This window comes from Cynocephalus volans, chromosome 4, assembly GCF_027409185.1.
Source record: "Cynocephalus volans isolate mCynVol1 chromosome 4, mCynVol1.pri, whole genome shotgun sequence".
Taxonomy (NCBI): domain Eukaryota; kingdom Metazoa; phylum Chordata; class Mammalia; order Dermoptera; family Cynocephalidae; genus Cynocephalus; species Cynocephalus volans.
Genome location: NC_084463.1, coordinates 113424578 through 113441555, shown reverse-complemented (window position 1 = coordinate 113441555; position 16978 = coordinate 113424578). Strand labels below are relative to the sequence as shown.

General features: G+C 46.0%; 1 protein-coding gene across 4 annotated transcripts in view; it reads right to left on the bottom strand.

Moving 5' to 3' along the window:
- BMAL1 (basic helix-loop-helix ARNT like 1) overlaps positions 1-16596 on the bottom strand; it is a 101124-nt gene extending 84528 nt beyond the window's left edge. For 3 of the 4 annotated variants that reach the window (XM_063095568.1, XM_063095566.1, XM_063095570.1), the window contains exon 1: positions 16493-16596. The gene's annotated coding sequence lies outside the window, so the exon portion shown is untranslated. Of the gene's footprint in view, positions 1-4446; positions 4584-16492 lie in introns of all 4 variants that reach the window. The other variant, XM_063095567.1, reaches the window with a different exon arrangement.
- Positions 16597-16978: the final 382 nt, after the last annotated feature.

Here is a 16978-nt window from a genome sequence, read left to right as displayed (position 1 = left end):
CTGAGGGCTTCTAGAAAGAGGGGACACAGAGCAGGACAAATGGCCAAGCCTACAGATCTCATGGGGAAGTACAGAAGACTCAACAGGATTGCTCAGGGAAATCACATCTACCTGACACCAAGCTTTTCGAGGTAGTCCAAAGCCACACAGGCAGTGATGCAGAAAGGCCCTGTGAGTGTTGGTGATGGAGATTTTCAAAAAGGGCAACAGCAAGGCAAAATATTCTCAATCCATGCAAAGGCCAGACTCTGAGCCCCCAGGAAAGGGACTGGGAGTGGCTGGGTGAGAGAGGCAAGGAGAAGCTAATTAAAAACAGTTTCCTGCAGGTACTAGCCCAATATCCTAGCTGGAGTGACACTGAGATGCTGGGCCTCATTAAAAGTTGAAAATAATACAACAGAAAATACAATCTCATCCTCAGACAAAGCCACAGCATGCACAAATCTAAACTCCTATGTGCAAATTGGCTCATCACTCATCAGAAAAGATGGCTATTCCCCTGGGGCAGTCCAAAGGTGGGCAACTGGAGTGTGCAAGACAGCCCACCCCAGCTCATGTCCTCAGCTTTCGCTTTCCCCTTGAAGGCCCAGCCGACCCAGGCTGATTGAATGGGAGAAGTAGTTCAGCCCTCTCCACCAGAATGCCTGGGGGACACAGAAGAAGCCAGGCCCTGGTATCAGAGACCTGGGTTCCCAGCCCTACCCTGGCCCTCCCACTCCACTACAAATGGGTACTTGCAACTTCCTCTGGGGCCGTTATCACAACCTGCAATTGTCTTCTTCTTTGGTTTCCCTGTGAACTGCCTCTCTCTCCTACTAGAATGAAAGGTCCATGACAGCCAAGGCCACCATGCCTTGCTCATCATTGTACCCCCAGCCAGCATCTAGAACAGTGGCTGCCACACGGCAGGATCCCAACAGCTGAACACGTGGCTTCAAACACCAAACTGTCATCTTCGAGAGCCACACCAGAGCCTGCCCTGCCAGGTGGGGGCCCAGAGTCTTCCCTGTGGGTCTGCAGCCAGCTCAGTGCCCACCCCTTCCCTTCAGTCTCAACACCTCCTCTTCACCCTGTCCCAGGAGCACTGCTCAGCTAAGCAATGACAAAGAAGGGCTAGCTACACAGGGAAAAGGACAGCAATGCACTCTCTTTGTTCTATAACAATGTGGGTGGGAAGGAGCTATGGCCAAATCCTCAAAGTCACGAATGTGAACAGAGAACACTAGAAATGGAAGGGGCCGGGGAGAATCAAGGACTGGGTCACCCAATCCTCAGGGTAACAGAGGCAAGGGCACCCGAGCTACATATGAGTACAGGATAAAGGAACAAACAGACATACAGTGAATATGGAGCCTGCAAAATTCATTTCCTTAAGTAACTGTAGTAAATGCAGGTCAAATTCCAGGAGGAGAGTTACTCAGGACATCTCTCCTAACACACTACAAGCCCTTAGCTTTGTAGATGATTTCCAGAAGGAAAGCATCCTATAACAAGTTCCTTAATGCCTTGTCAGAAAAAATCTGGATAATTCTAAGATGACATGAGAGTTTATAGCTCAGACCAGGTTACCAAAAATAAAAATTGTTGATTTGGCTTGAGAGTATTAATTTATGGGACTAATTTCTAACTGGCTTTTTATGATTAGAAAAGTAATACATACTCATTGTTGAAAAATAGGAAACCACAGAGAAGGAGATGAAAATAAAAATCACCTCTAATTTCATGAGGTGAGAACCACTGTTAATATTTTGGTGTATTTCCCTCCTTCTGTGCATGAGAGTTTAAAAGAGTTGAGAGCACACTGTGAATATAATTTCAAATCCTGCTTTTTTCTAGTAAAGCCTATCTCAAAATACTTCATAGAGTCCCAAGAAAGAAGTTCACCTTTTGTGAATAATCAAATTAAATAACAGAATGAGTAATAGGAACCCTTCATGAAGTTAAAAAAAACACACAACAAAACTGATTACTCCACTGTGTCCCCATTTCTCCACCAAAAGAAAAAAAAAATCACTACTGTTAGGATAGAAATGGCCCATGAGTTAGAAGCATGAAGCTCATTTTTGTATCCTCCTATCTATATCACACTGTCAGTACGTATGTATTGTTTTTAACAAGCCACACATTTTTTTCAAATTAACAGCAAATTTTGTAACTTCATCGTACTATTTTGAAGCAAGAAATCAAGTTTTGGTGGCCTTAGGAAGGTTTCATCTTCCCCTCTGCAGGTGGAACAAATCATTTACAGATGATTTGTTCACATTCACGGACTGTATCCTCAGTTTTGTTGTATTCTGTTATGTACTCAGAGGACTAAGAAAATGGCCTTGCTAAGGATGTTGTGTGTGTCATGTGCCCCCAGGCAGGAGATGCTCTGAGGTCTGTCCATGTCCTCTCTGGGTACCTGGTTTGACATGCATGTCCAAGGCTTCAGTCAGCAGAGAACAGATCCTTTCTGCCTGGTAGAGAAGACAGTCCAAAATCAAGATTTCCTTAGTACAATGCATTTTTTTCCACCTCTTGCAGTATTTCACACTTCATTCAATAAATACATCCATGCCAGGCACTGGGCTGGGTGCTAGGAATACAAAGGTGACAATACAGATGGACACTGTATCCATTTCCATGGAGCTGCAGTTTGCAGAGTGCCTCCCTACCCATTAGCCTCACACTAAGCCTGGGAGACAGGAAAGGCCATCACTATTATTCCCATTTTCTAGACAATAAAGCAAACATTCATTGTAGTACTTTGCCCGAGGTTGTGAAGTAACAGGGCTGGACTCAGACCTAGGTCTTCTAACTCCTCGTCCAGTGCTCTTTCTAATGTACCACTCACACTGGTGAATTTCCTCTTACTAACAACCTGAGTGCACACCGGGCTGCTTAGCTTCTGAGCAGTGAGTTGCCCTGACCTCTGGATTCTGACCCTAGGCTCAGGCATCTTCCCAGCTCCACTAGCACCAGCTTCAAACTCTACTTACTCCATCCCATTCCACCACCATGTAGCAAACTGCTAGCTTCTCCCAATGTTCATTCTCTTCTCCATCTTTAAACAGAGATTTTCCTGGATTCATGGCCTCCCAACTAAAGATGCTCCCCAGCCTCCTTTGCAGCTACAGATTGCCAAAGAACTTAGTTGTGGCCACTGGTAAAAAGATTATGCCGCTTCCAGATCTTCCCCTTAAAATGACTGGATGTGTGCCCCTGTGATACTTCCTCCTGGGAGATGGTAAACTGAAGTTTTTTACCTGCCACCACCAAGTGGAAGATACATGTTGAAGATACCACGCCTGGACCTCTATCTACTCTGGACTGGTACATGAGAGAGAAACCAGCTTCTGCCTGATTTCAGCCTTGGTGTCTCCAGATTTCTTTAATAGAGGAACTTGTTCTGTACCCCATCTAATACAAGAAGCTTAAATGAGCAGTTCTACATTCTTCTAGCAAAGTCCCTTGCCATCAACTAAAAAACTTAAAGGGGATATTCAAAACTATGTAAGAAAGTGTTCCATTCAGTTTTATTTCATGGAAAACTTAAAAAATGAAGTCACCAGGATCTCAAAGATGATTTATGTTCAGGTCACAGGAAAAACTAAGAGGACCCAGAAAAGCAAATCAGCTTCCTACAGAAACAGTAGGGAGAGAGCTCTAAGTGACAACCATGAACAGTTCTCTCTCTCTCAGCAGTTTACTCCATTCCTAGAAAAGGCACCTAAAGCTGAAATGGTGTAAGCCAAAGCTAATGTCTCCATGGAAACAGTGTTATAATAGGAGCTTGTGTTCCTGACCAAGAACTCAATGGTCAACTTTTTAACGAAATTATATAAACTTCATGTTTTATTATCTATTAAAGCCTTGGGGCTTTTAAAGCTAGAAGGGCTGGTGGTCCAATAATATACCACAAAAGATACCTGTGTATTCTGTACCATACAAGGTACATGTAAATCAATTAAACTCAACACAGCAACCAATCATGTGATCTTTTATTTACTCTGATTCAGTGACAGTGTATAGCATAAAGTAGTTAATTTAATAATTCCTCCTGACTTCTAAATACAGTAAATCAGAACATTTAATAACATCTTCAATAGAGTAAGCAGAGAGGAAAGTTGAGTAGAGAGTGGAAGTCAAAGTCATAAAAGTAATATTTAAGTCTTGGATCTGCCTCTGACCAGCTGTAGAACCCTGGACAGTGGCTTAAAATCTCTAGGCTATTTCCCAGTCCACAAAAGGAGATTTCATAACACATGTCTCATAGGGTTGTGGTCCAGACTAAACAAGACATTGTACATAAAAACTACCTTGTAAATAGCATAGGAATGTTAAATGGTATTGTTATCAGGATCATGGTATTTGGAAAAGCTTTTGTGGGGAGATTTTGACAAGCATCATCATGAAAACTTTGGGCAGACTACAAGCTACCAAGCAACTCCCTGAAAAACTGACCTAGAGCAATCTCTTTGGCTGTCTTTAAAATTCCCCCACATGCACCAGCTGGCAAGAGTTAGTCTTTCTGCTGCATTCATCACTGGCATCCATTTGCTCATCAGCTACAGAGTAGCCGGCACGAAGTCAGTCATGGGCTGTGAAGAAAAGAGAGCTGCAGTGAGCTGAGGTCACCATGTGGAAACACGTCTATCAACTAAAAATGTGCTCCAAAGACCACTGTGCTGTCAGAAACCTAAAACCAGAAACAGGAAGCGTTTTGGGGTGCCAGAAAAAGGGAGGAAGAAGGAAGCAGTTAAGAGTGTAGCCTCTGGAGTGAGATTGTCTTGGGTTTGGATCTCAGCTTTTACACTCAGAGTGCATCATGTGAGGCACCTCTGAGTCTCAGTCTCCCTCACTAGAAAGTGGGACCACCCACCTCATAGAGATACTGTGAAGAGTAAATGGGAAAAGGCAGGTAAGCACTCACACAGTTCTTGGCATATGGTAAACAGTCAAAGGTCAGGCACCACTATCAATAATAATGATGATGATGATGATGATAAATATACATGCAATGCTGACAAAAAGTTAAAATTTGGCAGAGCTCCAGTCAAGCTTTGCTACAGGTTTTGTAACCAGGTATTACCTGGACAGCATGCTGGCTCACCCATTAATACCCCAGGCTAATCAAGATTCTTCTGGAATTCTGCCTAATGCCCCAGGATAAGGGAAGCATCCAAGAATGTTCGACTGGCCAGCTGGCTAGATTCTGACACTTGTTTTTCTGGTTCACAGCTGTCCATCACTATCCTGAGAGGTATCCACAGAGAAGAACAGATTTACATGGATGTCTGTGCCGAATGTTTCTATCCATGCCCAGGCTTGCAGCTCCCCGTCTCTGGAGGTGAAATGCATAACCATCTTTAAACCATGGCCCTACCCAGCAAAGTGGTGCTCATCAGCACTCATCTGGTGGACAGCGCCACATCCCTAAAAATGCCCTGGAGGTAGGGGAACTTCCTTTTGGCCTTCCCCGCCTATCCCTGTAAAGACTAGTACACCTTCACTATTAAAACTGCACAGCTTCTACCTGCAGCCAGGGAGCAACTTTGCAGCTCCAAAACCCTTATTCTTTCTCACTCAAGTATCAGACCCACACGGTAAGAGACTGTAAAAGAATTGTTATACCTGTTCCACAGATAAGGAATCAGGCTCAGTTTGAGACATTCAGTGATTTGGCTTAAGCTATATGGTCTAAGTAGCAGAAGCATCCTAGAATGCAGGTTATCTGACTTCTAATCTGGTGGTCTTTCTGGAAAATGTATTTGTTTTCATACATCAGACTTTCATAGTGGTACTTTGCTTCTGAAGAATTCATTAACTAAGGTATCTCGGTCATAGTACACTGCAGATTCACACACTTAAAAGCCACTCACACAGGCAGATGTTCACCACACTCCAGAAGTCTAAAGGGTGATTGATAACAGCCATGATGATTAACATAACTGACAATTAATTGCCAGTTCTGGCTTTCTCTCCTCCTGGGCCTGGATTCATCTAGTGGCCTCCTATCAGGTCTCTGCTGCATTTAGTCCCTCTTTGCTTCAATCCAGCTAGAACATTAACACTGGATCAATGCATTAGGGAGAATTATTTCATGTCTCTAAAATAATAATAATAACCATCATAAAATAACTCCAGTGGTTCTCTACTGCCTGCCAGTCTCTACCTCACTAGTTAATCTTTGACTTGCCACTAACCTTGCTGAGTTTCCTCATCTAGAAAATGAAGGAGTGGGCTAAATAGAGCCCTGCCCACTTCTGGCTCATGACTCTAACACCCCCAATCAAGCCCAAATCCTGCATCTGGAGGCTGCTGGGAGATAGCAGAGTTCAGTAGTCAAGAGCCTCCATGCCCGTGTTTTTAAGCCTGGATCTACCACTTACTAGATAGGTGACCTGAGGCAGGTTATTCGATCTCTAAAACAGCTTCAGGTTTGGGCCTTAAATGACCTTCTAAACTTAAATTCCCACCATTATTTGAGAACATTCCATTCCAGACAAGTCCGCGTCCCTGAATGCAAAATGGTCATTCCTACCTCTATGCTTTTAACTGTGCTATGTTCCCACCCAGCCACCCCCTAGAAGTACCTGTCCTACCCCTGTCTGTGAATATAAATCCTACCCATCCTGAAAGGTCTAGGTTAGACTTTACCATTTCTCCCTTCTATGACACTCACAAAGATTTCTCTAGTCTCTGAATTCCTGTACCACTTATAGTCTAGACCACTTCACTGGCATTAAATGTGGCCTTGGATTGTCTTCTACGAGTAGATGAAACTGCAGGCTCCTTACTCACAACAACAATTTCAGCTCTTCCTCTTGGTCTAGCATGGTGCCTGGCATACTGCCCCTCAGATATTCATTAACTGAACAGATAAATGTATAGTATTATGTCCAAACAAATACGCAATAAGCTTCCTTTTAGTTTATGTAGCTCAGCTATTGATTTGCTGTACTTTGAAGCCAATTAAAGATAACATAAAGATGAACACCAGCAAGGCAGGAACAACCATGGCCAGTTAATTCCTCCTCATTAGTAAAAGATACTGATATCTGGCCAATCTGAAGAATAAGAAAAACACAGATGTCAAAAGGAAATGGTAACCTTAACTCCAAAGTACATTGCAAGACCAAGCTCATAAGCCTATACTGTTAGAGAGTGAAAGAAACTTGAGGTTTTCTCAAAGCTGAATTTATTCACTGAATGAATAAACAAGTATTTATTGAGTGACTATTCTGTACAGACACTGTCTTAATTGCTGGGGATACATTAGAGAACAAAGTAGACAACATTCCTGCTCATATTCCAGCATCTAAGGAGGAAGGCTAGATAAAATGCCACCCCCTAGCTCCAAAGTGAAGTCCACAAAGCAGCAACTTCTTGCACCAACTCCTTGCTTTGGCTTCAAGTAAGAAGAAAAAAAAAAAATGGAACATACCGTTCACAACTGACTGAACAGCAGCAGTGCTAAAAGTGCTCTGTCACTGCCAGGGAGGGATGCCTCCCTCTAGAACCCACCGGGGCAGTTCACGGCACAGCGCACTGCACCCAAGTCATCTAAACGCTGACAGTTGAGCTCTGCCATTAGCATCATTTAAATATCAAATCTCTCAAATGGCAAATGTGGTTCATAATGTCAAAACAACACTCAGAGGTGGGAAAGGAGGGGAGGTAGTTGGTTAAAGGATCAGGTAGTTTTCATCACCACAAAACCTTAGACTCCTTTCTTCTTTGGAGCAGAAATGTCTTCTCTATCGTCTAAAACCTTGAAAAAAAAATTTTTTTCTTCCAGCAGGATACTGAAAATAGCTTTGCGTTTAACATTTAAAGTTGTTTTTGATCCACACTCTTTCAGCTCTGCTCTCTCCTGCAAACTCATTCCATTCCCTGAGGGCACTTATACGTATATTTCATAAGCAAAAAAACCGTAGTCACCATTTTCATCTTTAAGAGTTAACAAGCAAAAATGATTTACATAATTATAAGGGAGATAAGTTGGCCAAGAACACAGGACTCTTATCTAGACCAAAAGTTCTAGGACAAAATTTCTTTCAGCTCATCAAGAAAGACAGCAGATCAAAATCAAGGTTAATTCTGAAAGCATAACTGTTGAGCACGTACTTGGGAACTTCTTGAGTTCATCATTATTTGCGTGCCATATACTTCTTCAAGAAGAAATTGGAGGTAGCCATTTGAGGGCAGGTTTGAACAATGAAATATATGTATGTTTTTCTGTTATGGTGAGAAAACATAGTATTTTATAGCCAAGAAGGACCTGAGAAATCAAAATACAATAAAGGCTTCTTACTCAAAGTTACTCAGCAGGTGAGTGGCTGGGCCAAAACCAGAGCCCAGGCCTCTCCCAGCTCCCAGTCCAGGGTTTTCCCAACTCTCTGCACTACTGCCTCATTTATAACACATGAAACCAAATCTTAAGGCACAAAGGTAAAAATTCTTTTTATAAAACTTTTTGACGGACTGGAAAAATAGTAGAAGTGACTAAGGTCAATGGGTCCCATTAATGTTAACAGTAAATGACCTATAATTCTATATACTTCTAGCAGCAGATAGCTTAATAAATGCTCTTAATGCTTCAGCACTAAACAGTATGGTTTCAGCTACAGTCATCATTAAATGGCTTTTGTGGGCTCACCTGGGAACTAAACCACTATTTAGCTCTTCTTTTTTTTTTTTCCCCCTATAGAAAAATTTATCCCAAATTTCCATTAACTGCCTTACAAATAAACTTTCGGAACAAAACCTGTTTTTAAGATGGCTGTATATGTAAAACAGAATTCTAAGGTCTAAAGCTCTGCACTAAACATAATCAAAACAGTAATAGTTGGTGACACACGCTAGGAATGCATTTATGCAAAAACTTTTCAAACCCTTAATTTGTTTATATGCAACACAATGTTTCATTGAAAGCTTTCTGAGCAGGGCATAGTAAACTGCTATTTATACAATACATAACCAAGAGCAAATGCTCTAATTCTGTATGCAAGTATTTACAGGGCTTTTCTAAGGGTTATGGGGAGGATAAAAAAAGGAGAAAACATCTGTGCATGAAGAACTCATAATCCAGTTACACGGCCCTTTACTTTCCTTAAAATCATCAAGCTATTTCCAACCTCAGGGCCTTTGCACTTGCTGCTCCCTCTTGCTGGGATACTTTCCCCCAGATCTTCCTGAATCTGAGCCCAAATGTTACCTCCTGAGAGGTCTCCCCTGATGACTCAGCTAAAGCACCACTCATCATCACTATTGCTTTACTTTATGTGATTTCTTTCCTGTCACTACCAGGAATTAACATGTTTGTTTATCTATTTCCTCCTAATGGATCTCTGTTTTCCTCACACTGTATCCTCATGGTGGGCATGCAATAAATTTTACTGAATGAATAAATGAGTAGCATTAGAGAGTGGAAAGTGAGGACAAGATAATTCATCATGAAACAAAAAATGAGAGAATTGGACATTCTGATTAAGTATGATATGGTAATTTTCTAATTATGAAATATCATTGCTTCTGAATGAATGGCTGGAAATCAAAAGTAAAAGAAAGGATTTGCATTCTGTACAGGCCAGGCGCAAAAAAAAAAAAAAAAAAAAAGTGAAAGAGAAAGTGAGCAAGTGGGTAAAGGTGGCAAATGTCATTGGGGGAGGCTTCACAAAGATCTGAGAATCAAGGCAGCAGAGGCAAGGAAGACAGCCCTTTCAGGTCAAGGGAAAAACCTGAGCAGAGACCTCCACCAGGAGAGAGTATGACACGGGGTGGCCTAGGGAGGGTAGGAGAGAGGGGAGCAGACTAAACCTCAGCAAGGGGCTGGGTCTGGGAATGGAGACTGGGGGGGAGGGGAGGGGAGCAGGGCTGGCAAAGGGGAGCAAGGCAGACTCTGGAGAGCCTGGAACACTCACCACAGGGGTGTCAACCACATGCCACTGACAACAGGGCTGTTCCTAGAAGGCAAAGCTGGCCACATTGTGTGGAAAGAATTGACAGTAGAGAGCAGAGCAGATAACGCATCAGAAGATGACCTTGGTGGTCTAAGTATGAGGGGCAAAAAGAGCTTCTTGCATCTGCTTAGACATGGGAGAGAGAAGTGAGCAAGATGTCAAGGCATTTTCCTCCCCAAAAAGACAATTTCTAGATCATTTCACAGGAGCATTCCATGGCAGATTCAGGTCAACTTTCCATACATCCTGCTCGTGGAGCACTCGTGGAGCACTCGTGGAGCACTCGAGGAGGAGAGCAGAGTTCAAGCCAATAGCTCTGAGGGCAGGGCACGTCCTTCTGTGCCTCCCAAATGTGACATTAATTATATTCCACATAGCCTGTGTTTATTATCTTTTTAGTCTTTGTGGGGAAAAAAATGGTATCTAATTTCACTGTGCAGTATATATTTGAACATTACATAACACATTTTTATGTAACAGGTTCTTGACATAAAACAATGTTTCCCTTACTATCTAAATGTATTCAAGGAACAACTGACATTAAAAAAAATATATATATATATATATATATACACACACACACACACTGAGGCTGCGGATACACCAAGGCTGTGGATATCGTTCGTTAGGATAAGGAATTGGGGAGAAGAGGATGAAGGTGAGAGACTTCTGAAAAGGTCTCCCCAGCAAGGAGCTCTGCAAATGGCTCCGATGGGGAGCAGTGGGTAGTGAGGTATGTTCGGAGGTTCATCTCACACAAGGAGCTGCCTGGAGAAGAGCTGGGTGAGCCACGCGGGGCCCGTGTCAGAGCAATGCCACAGGAAGGCAGGCGGAAGCAAGAGAGGCAGACATGCACAACAGGCTGGGGGAAGAATGCTCACAAGCCCTTGCTGATGCTACTAGGATAATGTCTCACTGCAGAGTGCTTCAGCCGTGCTATAAAGGAGGCGCACACCACGTTTGTCAACAATAGGACTGGTTCCCAATCACTATGGACCTACTAGGCTCGTGGCATAGAGCTGGGCACAGGACCTATAGGATCTAACACATACAGGACATACAGGATCCCAAGAGGCATCTACTGCAGTGGTTACAGAGCAGACTCTGGAGTCCACCAGGCACAGTCCCACTCCACCCCACACCAGCTGAGTAACCTGGTATGGTTTACAAAACCACCTCATTTGTAAACTAAGGACAATAATAGCACCTACTTCATAGAGTTATTATGAGGACTTAAAAAAGTTAATAAGCATAAGGTGACTAACATATTTGCTGGCACTTGGAAAGTATTCGATAAATGTTAGCTGCTATTATCATAATTGTTACTATTCCTATTTTGCAGATGAGGTAAATCAGACTCAAAGAAGTGAACTAATTTGCCCAGGTCATGCATTTCAAACAGTAGTTGAAGGAATAAACACATGTAAATGTTTTACTCGGTATATGTACAAAACCCAGTGGGTAGAGTACTAACCAGAATATTAAATTAGGCGGACCATCCATCCCCTTCTTCAATCAGGCTGGATAAACATGAGTTTATACGACTCTAAAGGACAGCATGTTCTAAAGTAAAAATCATTTTCCATTATATGCCAGCACTCAACGTTCCCCTGAAGCAAAGATGACTAAAGCTTATCCAATGTTATCTCCCCCAGAAGTAAAGTCCCCAACACAAACCCTCCTTCCATGCAGACCTAATTACTCATGGCCACATCCACTCATGCCCCTGGTGCATCCCTCTTCTCACGCCCCCACCTCCCTACAGTGTGCATCCCTCTTCCCTCCACCTGCTCAGTCTCTGGGTGCCCATCCTATCCCATCTCCTCCTCCTCCTCAAGCTCTTTAACTGGGATGTGCATTGGGCAGCATGTCTTGAAGGCTCCCTGTGCCTGTCATTTTCGGAAAAACAAAATGAACTCCTCCCAAAGCCCTCAGCCTGAGTGAGCAAGTGAGATATTCTCAGAGACAGCCTAATACAACCTAGAATGCAGCAGAACCTAAGAGAATTAGAGCTAGATCTAAGGCTGGGAAACACCGCTGCCAGTTGTAGGGAGAAAGTAAAACAAAATGATGAAATAGTTCTTGAAGGATCAAGCACCCAAGCTGGATCTTAAAAGCAGAGGAGGACTTGGATGTGTAAAAATCGATAGATGGGGGAGGGGGAGGGAGGGGACGGGAGGGGGAGGAGGGTGGGGAGGCTGGGACAGGGCTGGTCCAGGGAGTGGACAGCCCTTCAGCTTGACTGGGCAGTCCCAGGCACACAGCAAGGTCTGGCAGACAGGTGGGCTGGATATGGAGAACCTACACACCAGGCCAAGGAGCCTGGGCAAGGCAACAAGGGGCAGCAACACTGACAGCCAACATTCATTGAGTGTTTTCTATGTGCCATGAACAGCCTGACACATTTTCTCAACATTTTAACTCAGTTAATCCACACCACAACTCTTTGAGGTAGGGACTACTGTGATTGCAGTTTTACAGATGAGTACAACAAGGCATAAAGAGCAAAAGCAGCTTGACCACAAGTCATAAAGTGAGGAACAGTTTAGGATGTGAAGCCTGCCTCCAGAGCCTGTGCTCTGAACAACCCAACCAAACTGCCTCTTGGGACAGGTGGGGGGATGAAGGGATATAGCCTCCAAGGTGTCATGAGGATTCAGTTGGATAGTGCTTGTAAGCAGTGTGCAAATCTGTCACTCTAAGACCACAAATGCTAGCTACAGGCTGACATTAATGTCTACAATGGACCTGCGAGCAGCTAAAGTAGGAGAGGCTAAAGTAGGAGAGGTCAGGACTAGAGATGGGACCCATGGCCAAGAGGGATATTGTGAAGAGTGGAGGCTAGGTCAGACAGCTACCTTCAGTGGGTGCAGGAAGAGAACAAAGAGTGCAGCATGACCCAAATGCTGAGGGAGGAGGGGATTTCAAGAAGGGGGACAAGACAGGTGAGGTAAAGCTGCAAACGGGCCAAGAACAGCCATTTAGGACTAAGACCAGGGCACGCGAATTCAAGACAAAGTTTTTGGAGAAAACTTTGAGAAGAAATATGAAGAAGAGTGGTAGGGAGAGAAGCCAGAGGGCAGGATGGGGCAGGGGAAGAGAGCGGAGAAAGTGAATGCTCATAGCTTTGGGAGAGGCTGGCAGGAAGGCTGGGAAAGAAAAACAGAGACTCAGGGGTACCAAGTGTAGACAGATGTAAACTGCCCAGCACACAGCAGGCTCACAACAGGGCTGTTTCTTCCTCTTCCGTCCTTCCTCCCCCAAATCAAGACAAAGGTTTTTCTGAGGTTGGTGGGTGGGCTGAGGACATATAGCACAAAGGATATTCTGGTGACATGACCCTGGCAGAGGTTGGAGGGAGTGGCAGCTGGCACTGAAGAAAGGCTTCTGGTGTTCCAGGCACTTTACACACATCATCTTCCTTAATCCTCACAAGGACTTCACGAGGCAGGCACTGTCGTTACATCACAGAGGAGGAGCCTGAGGTCAGGAGAGTCAAGCACTTGTCCAAAGCCACACAGCCCAAACCCAAATCCCAGGTCCTTCTGCCACCAGAGCCCAGGCTCTTGCCCATAGTGAGGGCCCAAGAACAGGGAATAAAAGAGAGATTTACTTGTTTTCTCTGAACTGGGAGGAGAGGAGGAGACAATTAGGAAAGAGGATAAATCGAGCAGGAAAGAAGGGATGCTGAAGGAGCTTAAGTCAGAGCAGGTGTCGTTTCGTGAGTAGGAGGAGAAAAGACAAGATTGGTATTTGGGTAAGTGTAAATCTTGTGATAAAGTGACAACGAGGAGAGAATGGACTGTGGAGAAGGACGACATGTCTGTGTCTCTGAGCTCCTAAGTAAACCTCAAGGTATAAAAAGGATTTTTACTTTCCTTCAAGTGCCTACTTTAGTTAGCAGGTGCTAACTAAAATGAATGCCTGTAATTGTACACTGTAAGGGGCAGAAATGTTTCTTTAGTACTGACTTTCTCCTACCACAGTGAGAGTTGATGATAGAATCACAAATAAAAGAAAATTTGTACATGCGAGGAAACCTTTATACCAAAGAGCGATACTAAGTATTTAGTTTTTACGTATTCTCATGCAGTTTTGTCAACGTAGCCAAGGCTTCCTACAGTGCTTATCCATCTTTTAGTATATAAATTCCATAGAGATTGTTGGTGTGAAGGGATAAATCTGAAAACATGGCCACTTCCTTTTCCTGCCCTGTGGCATGCAAACCTCTTCTGCAAATAGCAGACAAATTCATTAAGTAGGCATCATTTTATAAATCATTTGAAATGGATCATTTAAAACACCATCTGTTGATCTGCTTAACTTTCCCATGTATGTAGGGCTTCAGCTCAGATGTTCTGGAGATTCCAGGAGGTAAATACCGACCTGAATTCAAATGCATTAAATATTTAGAGACTTACATAGAACTTTAGAGCAGAAGGAACTTTTGAGACTACCTAGTTCAACTGTCAGGCAAACAGAAAGGTTCAGCAACTTGCCCTAAGTGGCACAGCTGTGAAAGCCCAAGCCTGGGCTAGAACCAGGACGTCCCTCTCCTAACTGCCAAACGAGTGCTCTTCTACCAGACCTGCTCCTTTCTCCCCCTTTTAAAACTTCAAGGGTTGGAATAGGTACAAATTTAACTAAAGTTTTAACTTATTATTATCATTCACTGGCTACATCAAAACCAAAATGCCTCTACAGATCCAGCTTTACAATACAGACAATTTTGAATCCTGTCCAGGAAATTTCCAAGCCTTCTTAAATACGTTGAACATATTTAACTTATCAGTAAAGTGAACTCAGTATCAAGCACGGACTTAAAGTAAATTTTGTAGTTTTAAAAAATATTTGGAATTTCATTGATATGGAAATCAAATGTAGCAGCAGTGATTTTTTTTTTCTCTTAAGTCTTGCAAGCAGGGAGGGAAGACATTATTCAAAACTGCTCAGGAGCAGCAGTGATTATTTTAAGCTCATGATTCAACGGGTACATTAATTAAAAACTCCACCAACCCCAACTGACAGATCCTAATATCAATGGGACCAGAAGAATTAAAATAATAGTTGTCATATAAAAATAGACTAAAGAGGGAAACAGCAGCAGATGTCACAAGGACAAACGACAAACAAGCGTTGTGGGAAATGAGACGCATCTAATGGGCAGCTTTTAAGGATTATTTTAAAACGAAGATCCTGGAAATACGGGTACTGTCAAGAAATGTTTCTTCATAAATACCGACTCTAATTTCTGCAAGCTGGGTGAGAAAACTTGGCTAATAATTCCTTGCTGAGGAATAGCGATACAGGCAGGGAGAAGAAACCCAAAGCGCCAAAACAATGCTAGGTGACCGGGAAGGGGCCGAGGCGGAGGGGAAAGGGGATATGAAGTGTGGGTTGAAGAGTGTCAACCCGGTCCCCCACCGGCCAGCACAAACTTGGCGACAGACGCCAACGTCCAGTGCAGCGCCCCTGTCCGCCCTGCGCCCGCCGTCGCACCGGCGCGCCCCACAGCCGGCTGTCGCGACCCCTCGGGGTGGCTGCCTCGCGCCCCGCCAAGGTCGGCGCTCATTCTACCTTCCACCTCTTCCTGCGAGCAAACGCGAGCTCTCTGAGCTGTCAACGCCCGACAATCGCGAGCGGGAACCTGGTTCTTTGCTGACATCTGTCAAACTCGGAGCTTGAGCCGGCCTCGCTGCGCCCTCCGCGGGGCTCCGAGGCTCCAGGACCCGCACCTGGGCGCCGGGCGACCTCCCCACGCCGTCGGACACCTGCTTGCAGACCCTCGGAGGATCCCCTCGGGGCTACCCCAGGACTCGTACGGCTCAGGCCCGACGACAGATCGCAGGCTGGGGTCGGCCCCATGCCGGGCCGGAGATTCCGGGTGCAGCGCCAGCCCCAAGGACAGGACCGAAGGGGCGGACGGGTTCGTACTCCCCAAGCCCGACGGTGACGCCCTCCCCGCCCCCATGCAGCCTCGCGGGCTCCCGAAAGGGAAGTGGAGGAGATGGGAGGAAGGGCAGACGCGGCATCGTTCGCCCAGCGCCCTGGGAGGACAGCCGCCACAGATGGTCCCCGGGTGTCCCTGAGGCTCCCGAGGGTACATCCTAGGACTCGCCCTCAGCCCGATCACTGCTCCCTAAGGGCAGAGCTGTCCCTTTAAGAGGCAGCTGGCTGCCCCCTCCCCCCGACAGGTAGCGATGCCTGCGGAGGGGAGGTGGGTACTCCCGCGTACACTTTCCCGGTCCCTTTAAGGGCGCCAGCAGCACCTCCGCCCGCCCTCGTCCGCAGCGCCAGCCCCCGCGAGGATGATGGGGGCGGACGGGCGCGGCGCCTTTAAGGGGCGCAGCCTCCCCGCGGCCCGGGTGGGGGCGGGGAGCGGGCACGGGCCCTTTAAGGCCGGCAGCGGGCACGTCGGGCAGGGTTCCCCCGCGGCCGGGCTGCGCCCGGGGCAGCGGCGGGGTCGCCCCTACTGCCAAGGTGTTAACGGCCCCCGACGGGGAGCCCGGGGCCGCGCCGCTGGCCGCCACCGGCCCGACACTCACCGTCGCTTGCCGGGAGCGCCCGCGCCCGCGCCCGCACTCGGATCCCGCGGCGGCGGCGGCGGTGAGTCCGGCGCGGGTAAACAGGCACCTCCGTCCCTGACCTACTTTCTGCCTTCCCTAAATGTCGCACCACTAACCTACTTTCCGACCAATCCGCTCCCCGCCGGCCCAGGCCCGGCCCCCCGCCCACCAATCGCTGTGCCCAACCCCCCTTCCCCGCCCACCAATGGAGGAGCCGCGGAGCCCGGATACCTGCCTCTTCCCGCCAGCCAATCCGAGCGCCCGAAGACAGCCGGTCTCGGCCGCCGCCGCCGGCCAATCCGCGCACGGCTCGGAGGCCCGCTGGCCAGTTGTGTGTCAGCTGGAGAGGTCGCTGACCAATGGCGAGGCGGCGGGGGCCGGTTTACCTGCTACTTTCCCGCCACCAATCATTTGGCGCACAAGAGCGCACGCCCCGAGGAGAACACCAATCCGCGCGTTCTCCCT